Below are 17287 nucleotides of genomic sequence, written 5' to 3' on the forward strand. Positions count from 1 at the left end.
CTTTTGAAAATTTTACACTTCGTGCATTTTGCTGAGTGTTGGATCTAAATAAGCTGAAACACACATCTTGCTATCAAGGGCTTTGCATTTTTGAAAGCCTGGTTATTTGTCTTGATTATCTGACAAAACAGTAAACAGTAAATGAAGACAAAATAGGCCAACAAGCACCAGAAAATGATTACACAGGCTAAAAAAGTAATTCAATAGATCCCATAAGAAGCATCAAAAAGCCAAATTAACAGTTCAACAGGTTTTCTAATGATGAACTGTTATTAACTACCAGAACAATAAAAACAGCAAACTCAACTTTGTAAGATACATGAGATACATGCATGGAGAGGCTCCCCAACGGCTAGAAGAGAGGAACTGAGAGACAGTTGGGTCTTTTATCCCCTTGGGGTGATAGGCAGTTTTGCAATCGACTTCAATGGGCCCAGGAGTTCACCCTTGGACTCTAAGGAGGGTAGGGTGACCAGATGGCAAATGTGAAAAATTGGGACGGAGGTGGGGGAGTTATCGGAGCCTAAAAGCCCCAAATCTCTGGACTATCCCTATAAAATCAAGACATCTGGTCACCCTAAAGGAGGTTAATGAGCACAACTCCTACAGATTTTCATCACTAGCAGAAGTTCCATTGATTATGAATAAGGCTAGGTTTTAGTGACGGGTATTTTTAGTAAAAGTCATGGACAGCTCATGAGCCATGAATTTTTGTTTACTGCCCGTGACCTGTCCATGATTTTTACTATATGCCCCTAAGTAAAACTTGGGAGGGGGTGACTTGGGGGAGCAGCCCTGGGGGTGCCATGGATACTCTGGGGAGTGCGCCCTCGGGGGGCACCACGGGTATGCAGGGGAGGGACGTGGCCTGGGAGGGGCGCCATGGGTACTCGGGGGAGGGAGGGGGGTTGTGGGGGCTGGGGCAGGTTCCCTACACAGCTCCTGGGAAGCGGCGACCTCCAGCTCCTAGCTCCATGTGCTGCCTCTGCTCCACCCCAAGCCCCGATTCTGCAGCTCCCATTGGCTGGGAACCATGGCCAATGGGAGTTGTGGGGGTGGTGCCTGTGGGTGGAGGTAGCACCTGGAGCTAGGAGCTGAGGGAGGGGCATTCCTGTCACACTTCCGGGGAGCCCCCCCCCCAGGTAAGTACCACCCCACACCCCAATCCCTAGCCCTGAGCCACCCTCCCCCACACAAACTCCTGCTGCTGGAGGCCCGGGGGGAGGGGAGACAAAGACTGCCCCAGCAGCAGCTGGTGCAGCTGGCCCAGGGGCTGCCTGAGCTGCTTAGGTCCTCTTTACGATAAATTCCCACTGGCTTCAGTGGGAGTCAGCCTGAGTAAATGCTTCAAGATCCTACCATTTTATATTTCCTTGGATTAGGTGGGATTTTATGCTGCTCTGTTTTGGCATCGTTTTTAAAGCTTTGCTCTTTTTAAACACTGAGCACAGTGAGGTCCTGAGCCTGTCCCCATTGAACTAAATGATAAAACTCTGACTGACTTCAGTGGTGCAGGACGTGGCCTTAAATAAATAGGAAAAACTTAAGCCTGTTGAACTGTTTTTTCAACAACTCTGAGCAAATCTCTCTTTTCTCATTCATTTAAACAGTGAAGTGCATTCACTCTGCCTAACGGTACCTCTCTACAGGAAACCAAGTTGGAAGAAATATCACCAAAATAACAACACCTGCTTACAGGCAGCAGCACTGTTCACTGAATGGAGATACTGAGAGTGTCAAGTATTGCTAAACGATATTTTGAAAAATTAATATACTAAACTGTACCTTGGGCAGCTAGATAACCAATGTATATTGTATCTATATACATATGTATACACACAGGAATATGTGTGTGTGTGCATGCACAGTACATACATGTGCAGATGGACCAAATTATTCTCTCTCTCTCTCTCTCTCTCTCACACACACACACAAACACACACACACACACTCTCTCTGTTTAGTCCATAGTTCACTCCGTAAGGCATTACAAGTAACATTTCTTTTATACTCAGGAAGAAGCATAAGTGAAGAGCTTCAGCCCACGCCATCCTACACCCTGCGGAATCAAAACCAGTGTTAAGGAATAAGGTAATTTCATGGATAGAAGTCAACATTTCAGAGAGGCAGACATTAGGTTTTAGTCAAACAGTCCTAATCGGAAAGACAAGAAATAGTGAAAAAAATCACAGCAGACAGAGTCCCCTCTTCAAAATAATTGGATAGCCAGACAGCTAAGTAGAGAGAAATGCTTCCCACACACACAGAGAGGCTATTTTTTTAGGCTAAATTATGTAGAAGTCTAAACATAGATTGTTTAGGATGATTGTCTGCACACCAGCTTCTTCACCGTCCCTGTAGCAAAGTTGTGCTTGTCATAGTCTTCACAGCAGAAGATGATACAAAAGCTTCTGTTCAAAACTTGGGCTAAAAACAAGAACTTTGCTCTTTTTTAAAAAAAAGTCTCCTGTGTCCATTAGAAAGGATTTGGCAGCTACACTCAAAGAATTAATCACCTACCCTACTGAACCAGAGTTTAGTTACCAAAATATCTACAGGAAGGGCTTGTCAGGCTGTTCATCTAAGGACAGCTCTGAGTGACAGCAGGACCTGATGATATTAAAACTCAAGAACCAATAATTTTTCTTTATTAGGACTCTTCTCCCCACCAAACAAGTCCTGTATATTTATGTGCATGTTCTCCTTAAGGTGCTGCGGAATCAGGGTGAGATAATCACAAATGCACAACTTACAGTTCATAAAGCCTATGTGTAAAACTCATAGCGAACTAACAGCTTGAACAGTGTGAACTACCTGCAGAGCTCAGAATTACCCTGACAAAGACTGAAAGCTCTTTTGCCAAGGATTTTTTTCAAAGGAGGAAGCTGGTACAGCATAAAGTTATTCACTATGTACTTAGAAGGGATCTATTCATAAGAGAAGAAAAATAAAGACCTTTATGAATTAACCTTTGATTCTTGAGAACCTTGTAACTTCAGTGATGGGGAAAATTAAGTATAATTAATATTTAAGATGTATTCCTTCCATTGGGATTTTTACTAGTGATATATTGATTAACCTTGTTTTGTCCATTCATACAATATGGTTCCTTTTCCAGGAGGATATAAATCATTTGCAAGCTCTTGCTATAGGAATTAATTAAGTTTTAAAATGGTATTCTGCTATCAAAATAAATGAACTAGTTTTTAAATAAACCAATTTTCAGTTGCTGGTTTCTAGACAAAGAGGACACGTACATGGGCACACAGAGAGAACATATTTTGCTACTCTGATCTACAGTATACGGTTTCCTATCTGGTTTGATAAAATTAAAGATAAGAAATATTTTTATTTACATTTCTGAGCCAGTGTTTTTGAGCCTTTTTAAAAGTAGGGTCACCCCTCTGTTATTCAAGTAGCGCTTTTCTCTGTGTCTGATCCATGAAAATCAGAACAGTCTAGACAAGGTCACAAGGATTTCCTGCGCCTTCATTCTGGAAACATACCACTATTTTGTCTTTATTCCTTTAATAAACCCTTATGCTCCACGATAACAGTGATCATGGACTGTTTCCAGCTGAGAAGGTGAAGCATACAGCTGCCTGTGTGCCCAGTGCTTAAGCTGCTGCATTAAACCGCCACAGAGACATTTATGTAGTGAGGAAACATCAGCCAATCAACCCTTCCTACCCATCTCTCCCAGACCAAGCTTGTCACCTCTGTAGCACATCAGCGTCCCCAACACATATATGAGAGAAGATTGCCACCCTTTGCACAACATACCATGCTGCTGATTAAACTACAGGGATGACAATCAACACTCAAAATAATCTGCTCTAGTCAGATGGATCTTAATCTTGCTCTTGTGTGAGGCTGCCCCCTGGGCTTTTCTCTAAGGGAACACTGTGGCATGCTTAGTCTGAATTCTTCCTTTTAAAGACCACTGTATTTTCATTGGTCATGTAGTCAACAGAGGTCATTACAACATGGCAAGAGCTCTCTCTTTTGTAAACTATATCTGGAATCAATATTCGGAATTTGCTTTTCTAATATTCCAAATATGGATAGTTAGAAAATAAATGTAAGTTACTGGCTCCATGGTGTGAAGATACACAAACATGCACCATTCCCTTTAGAATTATGAAGGAGGAGAGATATGTATTTTCATGAGATACTCACATGAGAGGCACCAGTAAACTGTATATTAAGACATCCTGAAACTTGTTTTTCACACACATGGAGTTTCTAGGTAGTCAGCTAGTATCCTATTTGATTTAAATGAGTAGTTTTGAAAAGAGAAATAACGTGGATGAAAGTCTCAGACAGAGCAGGGCAAAACTCACAGGTTCCAGTTCACAGGAGGCTCAATTCATTTTTGGTTTGTTTCATTTAGGGTGACCAGATGGCAAGTGTGAAAAATTGGGATGGAGGAGTGGGGATGGGGTAATAGTTGCCTATATAAGACAAAGCCTCTACTATTGGGATGGTCCTGACAACATTGGGACATCTGATCATCCTAGTTTCATTTCACATGAGTTGATATCCCTGAGTTTTGCTTTGGGTCTGTAGTTTGAATGAACTTTAAAATCAAAGTAAGCTCAGCTGAACTACTGAATTTTGTCTTGTTTAGAACTGAAAGTGAACAAACTCACTCAGTTTTGCATGGTTTCAGGGTAGATAAAAATCAATGATTTAAAAATAAAATTAAAAAAATTGGATTTTTTGATAAAATGCTTTTTGAGGAAAAAACCTATCGAAGGATAGTTTTAATTAAGATACTTTATAGCTCAAAGATATCTCATCATGGAATAGGGATTACAAATTCTAATTCTATAGCATGAGACAATATATTTATGTTTATGTAATGTTTAAGAAAAGTTTTGTAAATGAGTTCCAATAGTTCATGGATTAGGGACCCAATTTTATGGGATTCCAGGAGCTTCTGTATAGATTATTTAGGTTAATCTTTCTATCTACCCAATGGGACTCAGTGCTCTGTCTAGAAGATAACATCAGAGATGCTTAGTTTTGCAGTTCTCAAACTGGATTTGTGTCTCCAGAGATAACATGCTTGTTAACAACAAAAATGTTTTTAAATAAATAAAGAATATATAGAGGTGAGAAATAACAGACCTCAACCCTATTGTCCCTCTGCAAATTTGTGTACACAGAGTCAATCCCTTACCTTTCAAAAAGTTCAATGAATAGAAGATTGTTGGGGGTGGAATAGATCTGGAGAAGGAGAAGAAGTCTGGAGATAAATGTGAGAAGGGAGGGACAGACAGTAGAAACAAAAGTGAAACTGTTTGAGCAGCATATTCCAGAAGTCTTGAGGTCTTTCTGAGCGTAGCCTTCATAGATTTGAGATCTACCATACCATTCTCTCACTAGAAGGGAAAACCTATAATGGCAGCAGGCCGTAAAAGAGACCCAGTTTGGGAATATTTTAATGAAGTTCCTCTACCTGTGGGTACGACAGGCATGCGTGCAAAATGCAAACAGTATAACAAAGAAATGCAAGGCCTGGTTGCCTCAATGAAACAACATCATGAGAACTGTTCCTTCTCAGGAGGAAGCTGCATTGAAGATGATGAAAGGAACATGTCTGAACACGCAGGATCTTCAGGTTGGTAAACTTTTTTATTTCATACTTCTTTCTTAAGGACTACCTGTCTTCCTTCTGGTCTGTTCTTGAATTCTCATGTTTGAGCAAAAAATATAGTTGTTACTCTATGGTACTATCATTTTAGATGCAGTTGTGATAAAAAATAAATAGCTGAAATAGGCAGATCTTCCTTTTACAATTTCACCTTTAAAGTAGTACTGAGTGTCAGTGAATGCAATGAGTAATACTAAATGAGCAGTATGGTAATAATTAAATAACTGCATTGACTTATTTTGTTTAGGAGAATCCATCCTCAACATACAGGATTCTGAAGACTATCCACCTTCAAGATCACCATCATTTCCTATAGTTTCAGAATTATCCGCCAATTATAGTGTTTCAGTCACATCATGTATGTCACATAGCCACAGTATATCACCTGTAGCAAAAAGAAAACAAAATCTCCATCATCCAGAAACAACCATAGAGAAGTTTGTGATAAGAACCAGCAGATTACAAAAAGAGGTAATTGATGAAAAAAATTTCCTGGTTTGTTTATGCAACAAACTCTCCTTTCTGTATGATTGAGAACCCACACTTCATTAACATGGTTCAGTCATTAAGACCAGGATACAGTCCACCCAACAGAGCAGATGTCGCAGGGAAATTGCTGGATAAAGTGTATGAAAGAGAAATTGAGCAGTATGCAAAAGGTCTAGAGGGTAAAATTGTTAACCTGAGTCTTGATGGGTGGAGCAATGTCCACAATGATTCTGTTGTATGTGCTTGTGTGACAACAGAAGAAGGGAATGTTTTCCTTACAGAAACAATTGATACATCAGGAAATGCACACACAGCAGAATACTTACAAGAAGTAGCAGTAAAAGCTATAACAAACTGTGAAAAAAAAATTCAAATGTCTAGTACACAGTTTGGTCACAGACAATGAGAAGATGAGAAGAAATTATTTAGAAGAGAGTGAAGAGAGTCCCAAGCTAATAACATACGGTTGCAGTGCTCATTTGATGCACCTCGCAGCCAAAGACTTCAGTGTTCCAGAAATAAAAGCTAATGTTGTTAAAATTGCAAAATACTTCTGTAACAACCACTTTGCAGCAGCTGCTCTGAAAAAAGTGGGAGGAATCAAGCTAACTCTCCCACAAGACTTGCGATGGAACTCAGTAGTGGACTGTTTTGAGCACTATAGCAAGAACTGGCCTAATCTGATGACAGTTTGTGGACAAAATCATGAAAAAATAGATGGCATTGTCACAGTCAAAGTTCTCAACATTGGGCTTAAGAGAAATGCTGAACACATGCCGAGTACCTGAAGCCTATTTCTGTAGCCTTGAACAAAATGCAGGGAAATAGCTGTTTTGTTGCTGATGCTGTTGAAATTTGGAAGGAACTGAGTGAGATCTTAAAGAGAGAAATATGCAATGACAGAGTTAAATTACAGGCATTAAAAAAATGAATGGGACAAGCACTATCTCCAGCTCCTTTTCTTGCAAATATTCTCAATACTCGGTACCAGAGTCAAACCTTAACTGCTGAAGAAGAGGAGTTGGCTATGACATGGACATCCAGCAATCATCCCTCCATAATGCCAACTATAATAAACTCCAGAGCTAAGGGTGAACCAGTCAAGAAATATATGTTTGCTGATGATGTTTTAAAGAAAGTCACACCAGTGAACTGGTGGAAGTCACTTAAACACTTGGATTCAGAGACTGTTGAAGTGATCATCTCACTTTTAACAGGAGTAGCTTCTTCTGCCAGTGTAGAAAGAATATTTTCCTCCTTTGGACTAATTCATTCCAAACTGAGAAATTGTTTGGGACCTGAAAAAGCAGGAAAGCTTGTTTTTCTTTTCCAGATTATGAACAAACAGGAAAATGAAGGTGAAGACGACTGAGTTAGCTGCAGAAGCCAATATTTTAAGTTTTTCATGTTGACCTGGTTAACATAGTCGATTTAATTTTTATTTTTTTGAAAAAAATATTTCATTTAACTATTTTAGTTAAAAACAATTTTAACAAAAACAAACCTGATTTTAAAAAACTTGAATGTTTAACTAAATTAAAAAATTCATATGTTTGTTTTGTTAAAATATTATATGTTTGCTGTTGAAGAAAAAAATCCAGAATACTTAACGTTGTTGTTTTAGTTAAATAAAACAATTTAAAAGTCTGTCTGGTAATGTTCTTCTCCTAATACAGCATGGCAAGAAAATCCTCCAAATATTAATGATTAACCTGTTGAATTGGAGATAGTTCACCTCCCAACGACTTCATAAATATTTCCTTCAATTACCTTTGGTAAATGAAATAACCAAACAATCTGATATAGCTGTAAAACTAATCTGAAAAGTTTTCAAAATAAATCACTTTAAAAATGTATAGTGTATACCTTCTAAAAATGAAACCTACGTCTATCTCTGAGTTGTGAAGAATATGTATTAAGAGTATAACAACCAACAAGCATGCACTTTTATGTAGAAATCCATGATTAAATCGAGTCTTCCTGACTCGTGACTTAAATCAAATCCACCCTGCATGGTTTCAAATCAAACCCATACAATCACTCCCCAGAACCTGTGAGAAGGGAAGAGCGTTCAAAAGAGTGTGCTTCATTACAGAGAAGCTTCTGGCAAACCTGGACCACGTTTACAATTATATACAAAAGTTTTGTATCTCTTTAGTCTCAGCCTTGGTTTTGGGGCCATAACACTTTCCACAAGGTAAGATTCATGCAAATCACTATCTACAAAGCAGGAGGCCATTATTTCTTTGTGGTGTCCACATACCAGAACTTCTTTCTGGTCCCAACCACAGCTTGTGCTGCCACACTGCAATATTATAAAACATGTGAGTCAGTGAAGGAAAGAGATGCTGGGGGGGGGGGTATGAAGTTATGTGGGTTTTTTTTTTAATTTGCTGAGCTTACACAAATGGCAAAAGAGTGAATTGCATTTCCAAATCAGTGAACACTTAAATGACAGAGAAAAGTAATTCCCTCCACTGCCTCAATTACTGACTGAAATTATATGGTTTATGTTATACAGGAAAGACTAAGAATAAATAACAACAGTAATACCAAGCTCTTATATAGCACTTCTCATCAGCAGATCTTAAAATATTTTCCAAAGGAGACCATTAAATTATCCCTATTTTACAGCTGGGGAAACTGAGGCACAGAGGGGTGAAGTGACTTATCCAAGGTCACATCAACAGATCAGTGGCAGGAGCAGGAACAGAATCTAGGTTCCCTGAGTCCCATTCCAGTGCCCTATCCAATAGAACAGGGTGGGCAAACTATGTCCTGCAGGCCGTGACTGGCCTGTCAGACGTTTTAATCTGGCCCTCGAGCTCCCGCCAGGGAGCGGGGTCGGGGCTTGCCCTGCTCCACGCATGCTGTAGCTCCGCACAGCTCCCGGAAGCAGCGGCATGTCCCCCCTCTGACTCCTACGTGTAAGGGCAGTAGGGGCTCCGCAACCAATGGGAGCTGCAGGGGCGGTGCCTGCGGATGGGCCAGTGCACAGAGCCGCCTGGCCATGCCTCTGTGTAGGAGCCAGAGGGAGGACATGCCACTGCTTGAGGTAAACGCTGGCTGGAGCCTACACCCCTGACCTCCTCCCGCCCCCCAAGCCCCTGCCCCAGCCCTGATCCCCCTCTTGCTCTCTGAACCCCTTGGTCCCAGGCTGGAGCACCCTCCTGCAAACCCCTCATCCCGAGCCCCACCCAGAGCCCGCACCCCCAGTTGGAGCCCTCACCGTCCCCACCCACCTCGCACCCCAATCCCCTGCCCCACCTCGGAGCCCCATCCTGCACTCTGAACTCCTCATTTCTGGCCCCACCTCAGAGCCCGCACCCCGAGCCGGAGCCCTCATTCCCTCCCGCAGCCCAATTTCACAAGCATTCATGGCCCACCATACAATTTCCATACCTAGATGTGGCCCTCAGGCCAAAAGTTTGCCCACCCCTGCACTAGAAGATGGTCAAAATCATCCCTTCTAGTCTTAAAATCTATCAGTCTATGACTGATTAAGACAATTAAAATAACTGATTAAAAATCAACTAGAAGCCAGAATGAATCTTGTTCATGTTATTCCCATCCTTTGTACTGAAACTGGCTTTATTGTAGACAGTGACTCACTTAAGTCATGGGAAGAACCTAGCAGTGCTTTTTGTTTGCACAGAAATTGGGATCAAGGAGAGCACCTAGTTTGTGTCTCTCTTCATCCCCTATGATAGTCCGACTATTGAACACTCCATAGTGAGCTGGAATAGTCAGTGCCCCTTGACTTCACTACCGAGAGTACCAGATAGGCACCATGAAAGGTTCGATTACTTAATGGCATCACAGTCACCTGTCACTGCGTATATGCACCTTCTAGTACAGAAAGCAGAACCTTTCAGATCAACAAACTCCAGCCTCTATCACATAAGCTAAAGGAGAATCTGTCAATTGTGGCAGAATTAGGGCTTGTTTGTTACACCCTCTTTAGGTCAGCTGCCAGAAAGCATAGCTATTAGATCTGTTGCAGTCATGACATTCCTTCCAGCAGACAACAGATGTACCAACAGAGGTGCCAACTCAGCATCATCAGGAAGTTCCCTCTCATCTAGAGCTAGTCAAATCAGCAATCACAACATTTTATCGAGAAACCCCCCCCCCCCAAACCTTTGTGTTTTAAAAAAAAAAAAAAATGTCAAAATTTGAAAAATTGCAGCCACTTCTACTCTCCTTCTCTACAACCGGGCATTCCATATGGCTGGGTGCACTCACTGAGTGCTTCTAATAGGTGAGCTGTGCACAAAATATAGATGCATCAGTTGGGAGAGTCCTCCTGTGCTCAGTGGTCCACTTTTTCTACATAAAGCCAGACAGATACGCAATAAAAGGCACTGATCAGCAGACCAGGAACAGTGTGACAGATGAATCTACATTGTTGGAGGAAGTCTTGTGAAATTACACGCCCCCACTCCCCGATACCCACTTGAAGAATAGTGGATCAAACTATATATCCTATGATTACTAACTGCAGGGTCAAATATCAGTTGCCCCAGTCAGTAACCACAGGGAAGGAAAGGAACCATTTCTACTTCTCACTTGGATTTTGGCAAAAGAAAGTAATACTGAATATTTTAATTAATGTCACACTTAAATAAAACTGTAGATCTGCACAGCTGATTAGCAAACATATAGTAAACTGCCAGAAGAAAGGATCAGAAAATATGAATACAAAATCAAATCTCTAAACAGAGAATTACAGGAGCTAATCAAAATGCTGCAGACCACATTAAACAGAGAAGACCATGATAAAGTAATAGGATTCAGAAACATGGCTTACAATCAAGAATTCAGTAAACACAAGCAAATCCAGATAAGTAAAATGTGAACAACTCTATGAAACATAACTAACAGAAGGAACTGAACTAGAGAAATCAGAAATCCAATCCAAAACCAGACAGAATGCAAATCTATCTATAGCAGGATTGAAAAGCAATCAAAGGAAAGCCATTCTAGGAAAGGGGGCTAAATTTCCAGCCAGCTGCAAAGTAACTCAACATAATGGATTCCTCAGGCCAAATAGAGGAAGCCTGACAGAAGATGAATAAATGAACAGACAAGAAATAAAACAGGACATCTCAAGCAAAACAATGGAAGGAACTGTCAGGAGGAAAATCAAAGAGAACATAACTCTGAATTAATGCAAGGCCACACATCTCTGCAGAAAGTTGTCATCTCTCATCTCTCCAGCTGATAAACAGAGACCCACAATCTTCATGAGTAGATATCATGCAACTATCAGATAGTAACAGCAGCAACAGCAAACTACGCAGACTGGTGAAGAAACAGAACACGCAGCCAGGGTTTTGCCAAAAGCACATGGAAGTGTCTCTATTAACGCTAGGTCTGCCCTGGCTTTCATAGACTCAGACCATAGTACAAGACCCCTCGTGGCAGTATCAAGTCTACCTGAGGAGATGCTTGCATCAGTCAAAGGTGTCTCATAGACTTTAAGGCAAGAAGGGATTGACGTGATCATCTAGTCTGACTTCCTGCACATCGCAGGTCACAGAACCTGACCCACCCAGTCCTGTAATAGACCCCTAACTTCTGGCTGAGTTACTGAAGTCTTCAAATCATGATTTAAAAAGACTCAAGTTAGAGAGAATCCACCATTTACTCTAGTTCAAACCAGCAAGTGACCTGTGTCCCCTGAGGGGGGGAAGCAACCCCCTCCCAGGGTCTCTGCCAATCTGACCTGTGGGAAAATTCCTTCTTGACCCCAAATATGGCAATCAGTTAAACCGTGAGCGTGTGGGTGAGATCGACCGGTCAGACACCTGGGAAAGAATTTGCTGTAGTAACTCAGAGCCTTCCCCAGAACTTTACTCCTTTGATGGTTAAAAACCTCCATCTAATTTTAAGCCTAAACTTGTTGATGGCCAGATTATATCCATTTGTTCTTGTGTCAACATTGGCCCTTAACTTAAATAACTCCTCTCTCTCCCTGGTGTTTGTCCCCATGTATTTATAGAGTGCACTCACACCTCCCCTCAGCCTTTGCTTAAGCTAAACAAACCGAACTCCTGAAGTCTCCCTCTTATAAGGTAGGTTTTCTATTCTTCTGATCATCCTCGTAGCCCTTTTCTACACCTGTTCCAGTTTCAATTCATCTTTGTTAAATTTGGGAGACTAGAATTGCACACTATATTCCAGATGAGGTCTCACCAGTGCCTAGCATAATGGTAATAACATTTCCCTATCTCTACTGGCAATACCTCGCTTGATGCATCCTAAGATTGCAATTAGCCTTTTTCATGGCCAATCACACTGGAGGCTCATAGTCATCATGTGATCAACCAATACACCCAAGTCTTTTTCCTCCTCTGTTGCTTCCAAATGATATGTCCCCAACTTATAGCAAAAGTTCTTGTTGTTAGTGCAAAGTGCAAGGTCATGAACTTAGGAACTATTAAATTTCATCCCATTTCTATTATTCCAGTTTTCAAGGTCATCCATATTTTCTTTTGTAGGGTTGCCAGGTGTCCGGTTTTCGACCAGAACATCTGGTCAAAAAGGGACCCTAGCAGCTCCGGTCAGCACCGTTTACCAGGCCGTTAAAAGTGCGATCGGCAGTGCAGTGGGGCTAAGGCAGACTCCCGGAAGCAGCGGCATGTCCCTTTCAGCCTCCTATGCTAGGGGCAGCCATGGGGCTCTGCAGGCTGCCCCACCCCAAGTGCTGGTTCCACAGCTCCCACTGGCCAGGAACCAGAGCTGATGGGAGCTGCAGGGGCGGCGCCTGCAGATGGGGCAGAGCCCAGAGCTGCCTGGCTGTGCCTCTGTGGAGGAGCCAGAGGGGCTGCTTCCGGGAGCTGCTTGAGGTAAGTGTCCCCCAGAACCTGCACCCCTACTCCCCTGCCCATACCCCAGCCCTTATCCTCCGCCCGCCCTCTGAACCTCTCAGTCCCAGCCCGGAGCCCCCTCCTGCACCCTAAACACCTCATCTCCAGCCCCACCCCAGAGCCTGCACCCCCAGCCGGAGCCCTCACCCCCCGCCAGCCCTGATCCCCCTCCCACCCTCCAAACCTCTTGATCAGAGCTCGGAGCCCCCTCCCACATCCTCAACTCCTTATTTCTGGCCCCACCCCAGAGCCTGCACCTATAGCTGGAGCCCTCACCCCCTCCTGGGCCCCAACCCCGTGAGCCAGCACAGTGAAAATAAGCAAGTGAGTGAGAGTGGGGACAGCAAGCGACAGAGGGAGGGAGGGATGGAGTGCGTGAGGGGTGGGACCTCTGAGAAGGAGCGGGACAGGGACAGGGCCTCGGAGGAGGGGTGGGGCAGAGGGCAGGTCAAGAGTGTTCCATTTTGTGCGAGTAAAAAGTTGGCAACCCTATTCTTGTATGATATTCCAGTCCTCCTCCATCTTGGCAATAGTTCCCAACTTTGTGTCACCTACAAATTTTATAAGCAGTCTTCCACTTTTTGTGCCAAGGTCATGAATACAAATGTTAAAAAGACCAATCCCGGACAAACTCCACTAGTAACCTTCCTCCAGCCTGACCGTTCACCTTTCAGTTACAGTCTCCCCTTTAACCAGTTCCTTACTCACCTTTCAATTCTCATATTAATTGCCATCTTCTCCGCCATGACTAGTAATTCCCATGTGGAACTGTATCTAATGCCTTACTGAAATCCAGGTAGATTAGATCTGCTGCGTTCCCCTTATCTGGAAAATCTGTTATCTTCTCAAAAAAAAAAAAAAAAAAAAAAAAAAAAAAGAAAGGATCAGGTTGCTAAACCCAGGGTTGTGAGTTCAATCCTTGAGGGGGCCATTTAGGGATCTGGGGCAAAAATTGGCCCTGCTTTGAGCAGGGGGTTGGACTAGATGACTTCCTGAGGTCCCTTCCAACCCTGAAATTCTATGATTCTATGCTTCTATGATGTGGCACAATCTACCTTTTGTAAAACCATGTTGTATTTTATCCCAATTACCATTGACCTCTACGTCCTAAACTACTTTCTCTTTCAAAATCTATTTTAAGACCTTGCATACAACTGAGGTCAAATTAACAGGCCTGTAGTTTCCTAGTTCACAACCCCACCCCTTTCTTAAAAATAGGTGCTATATTAACAAATTCCCCAGTAATAGGGTGTGACCCCTGAGTTCACACATTCAATAAAAATATTTTCTATTGTGCTTGCAACTTCATGTGCCAGTTCCTTTAATATTCTTGGATGGGGATTATCTGGGTTCCCCAAAGTGGATCCTGGGGATCTGTAGCATACTCCAAGCACTATCCCTCTGGTAGCTTTCTTCCCCAAAGTGATTTATCCATTCCACCACTTCTAATTTCTTTACAGTCTACCTCATCATTAATATACAATGCTACTCCACCACCATTACCTTTATTTCTGTCTTTCCTGAACACATGCCCTTCAACATCAGTACTCCAGTCATGAGTACTATTCCACCATGTTTATGTTATCCCTATAATATCTGGTTTCATTTCTATTAGCTCTAGTCTTCTGATGGCCTGGTACCAGCTAGAAGAGCCTCAAACATGGATTGTGTTGCCAAGGGGCAGGGCCAGGGCAGCTGGAGGATATTCTGATCCAGCAAATTCTCTAGACAGTCTTCACTGGTGTGGCTGCTCTGGACCCCTGGGTGCAAATTAACGCTACTGAGTGAGAACGGGTGTGGTGGAAATACTGTCTGTCTTCCCTCAGGGATACATACTCTATGGCAGAGGTGGGCAAATTACGGCCTGCGGGACAGTCCTGCCCGGCCCTTGAGCTCCCGACCAGGGAGGCTAGCTCCCGGCCCCTCCCCTGCTGTCCCCCCTCCTCCTCAGCCTCAGCTCACCGTGCTGCCAGCGCTCTGGGAGGCGGAGCTGCGAGCTCCTGCTGGGCAGTGCGGCTGTGAGAGCCGCTGGCCTGCCCTGGTGCTCTAGACTGCGCGGTGGTGTGGCTGGCTCCGGCTGGGCTGCACGGCTGCCAGTCCCGGTGCTCTGAGTGGCATGGGAAGGGGGTGGGGAGCGGGGGAGTTGGATAAGGAGCAGAGGATCCTGGGGGGCAGTCAGGGGATGGGGGGAAGGGGGCTGGATAGGGGGTGGGGTTCTGGGGGGGGTGGTTAGTGGCAGAGGGTCCTGGGAGGGGACGGTCAGGGGACAAGGAGCAGGGGGGGTTGGATGGGTCAGGGGTTCTGAGGGGGGCAGTCAGGGGGCGGGAAGTGGGAGGGGGCAGATACGGGGTGTGGGCCAGGCTGTTGGGGAGGCATCCCTACCCGGCCCTCCATACAGTTTCGCAACCCCGATGTGGCCCTCAGGCCAAAAAGTTTGCCCACCCCTGCTCTATGGAGTATAGCTGCCCCATTGGTGCTGGGGCACAGTTTGCGTCCTCCTGTATCAGCAGCAGCAACTAAGATCCATCTACTCCAGCATGACAATGAGATCTGATGTCCTTCCAAAACTGTGCAAGATAGAGAGAGAATATATATTGATCTCTCTCTCTGTCTCTCTCTCTCTCACACACACACACACACCCCCAACCTATTTTCTTCTCACCTTGAGAAGTAACATAAGATATCCTAGGAAGAAGTTCAGAAACCTGATCAGGACTTTGAAAGAACTGAAGAGAAACTACCACCTGCAGAAGAATCCACACCAGGATTTACACTGGACCCAGGGCATGCTGGGTCAGGAATGTGAGGTTTCAGTCAGAAGTATGCTGGGATACTCATGCAGGTAGACGTATTCAATAAAGTTGACAGCAACTTAATAAAAAGTGATTCTGGTTTAGTTCAAGAAACTCTCAGTATACTGGTAGAAGCTGGCAGACTTGTGCAGACTTTATACGATAAACATAGTGAAAGACCCCAAAGGTGTTTCAGACTGTAGATGGAACACAAGTAAAAGATAAACTGATGTTTTTGCCTACAACATGGTGTAACAGCATACATAAACGCATGAGGAACTGCAATAAACTATGAACTATAAACTGAAACTATGGGTTCAATACATCAAGCGTTCACAACCAAAAACCACCACTACAGTAATCTGAGATCAGTGTGAAGGAAAGCAGAATTTGGCACAGAGTATCATCCTCTAAAGAGCAGTCCTACAGCCCAGTCAATTGTACATGTTTTCATCAACTCAACTTTCTTTATGCATCCTGCAGGGCCAGTAAAGGAGTCTTCAAAAGAAATAAAGATGCTGCTAGAAGAAAACAGTGAATAGTTTGGTGAGATAATTAATCCTTACACACCTGATTGTACCACCAGCCAGAGTACGTCTCACCACAATGAGCTTCTCTGGCAGCACGATGACGATAAGCAAACAGATGGCTCAGCAATGGGGATCAGCAGCGTCATCTGTAATTGCAGAAATATATCTGCAACATTGATACATAATAGTGCAACTAATCCTTTTCAAACCAAAACCAAGCCATTTACGTCAGTGACATCATCATAATGAGAAAACACTTTCATGACTTCTTGCAGCTGAACACAACCCACTCCAAAATAGAGTTTACATATGAGATGCAAATAACTCGGCAAGCTGCCACTTTCAGATGTTCTCACCATTAGACAACATCGCCAGATGGCAAAATACAGACCACAGTTTACAGAAATGAGTCTAACAGATGTCAGTAGACTGGATCCTCCGGTATAACTCCTACATCTCGAAAGCAGCAAAACCAAAAATCCAACCCTACCACCCTGTATTGCAATTTGACAGGTTCACCTGCCAGTTTTCTTGTCAAAAAAGGAGATAAAGGCAGGGTGGGGGAGGGGGGGAGGAGAAAAAGTGAGTGGAGGGTGAGAATGAAGGAGGAATGCTGGATAGTCAAGATAAGGAGAAGACGACCAATCTGCTAGCCAATCAGCATAGTTTACCTACTTGGTCTGCCAGCCTGGAGGATAACTCAGCTGATAGAAAAGCTAAATCTGCAATAAGGCAAATGACTAACTTTTATGTCTTAATGGTAAACAGCAAAATGAAGTGCTAAACTCATGTAGATTTAGCTTTACCAGAATAGACTGCGTGGTCTCAATAGCCAGGCTAACACAGGAAATTAATATATTATTACCTAATGAAAGCTCATCTTGGCCACAATGTGGAAAGGTTAATTTGCAAGATACTTCCATACACCAAGTAAGTATTTGCATT

The 17287-nt window shown here is 43.2% G+C and overlaps 1 protein-coding gene and 1 long non-coding RNA gene across 13 annotated transcripts in view; one reads left to right on the forward strand and one right to left on the reverse strand.

Moving 5' to 3' along the window:
• PHACTR1 (phosphatase and actin regulator 1) overlaps positions 1-17287 on the reverse strand; it is a 423459-nt gene that overhangs the window by 104149 nt on the left and 302023 nt on the right. The gene's annotated exons all lie outside the window — the stretch shown is intronic.
• On the forward strand, positions 5552-6057 carry LOC122464538. Of its 2 annotated transcripts, none has more exons than XR_006288675.1 (2): positions 5552-5626; positions 5907-6057. It is a non-coding gene; the product is annotated as an uncharacterized LOC122464538 (long non-coding RNA). The 2 variants fall into 2 exon arrangements; XR_006288674.1 differs by having other exon boundaries at positions 5583-5630.

This window comes from Chelonia mydas, chromosome 2, assembly GCF_015237465.2.
Source record: "Chelonia mydas isolate rCheMyd1 chromosome 2, rCheMyd1.pri.v2, whole genome shotgun sequence".
Classification (NCBI taxonomy): Eukaryota; Metazoa; Chordata; order Testudines; family Cheloniidae; genus Chelonia; species Chelonia mydas.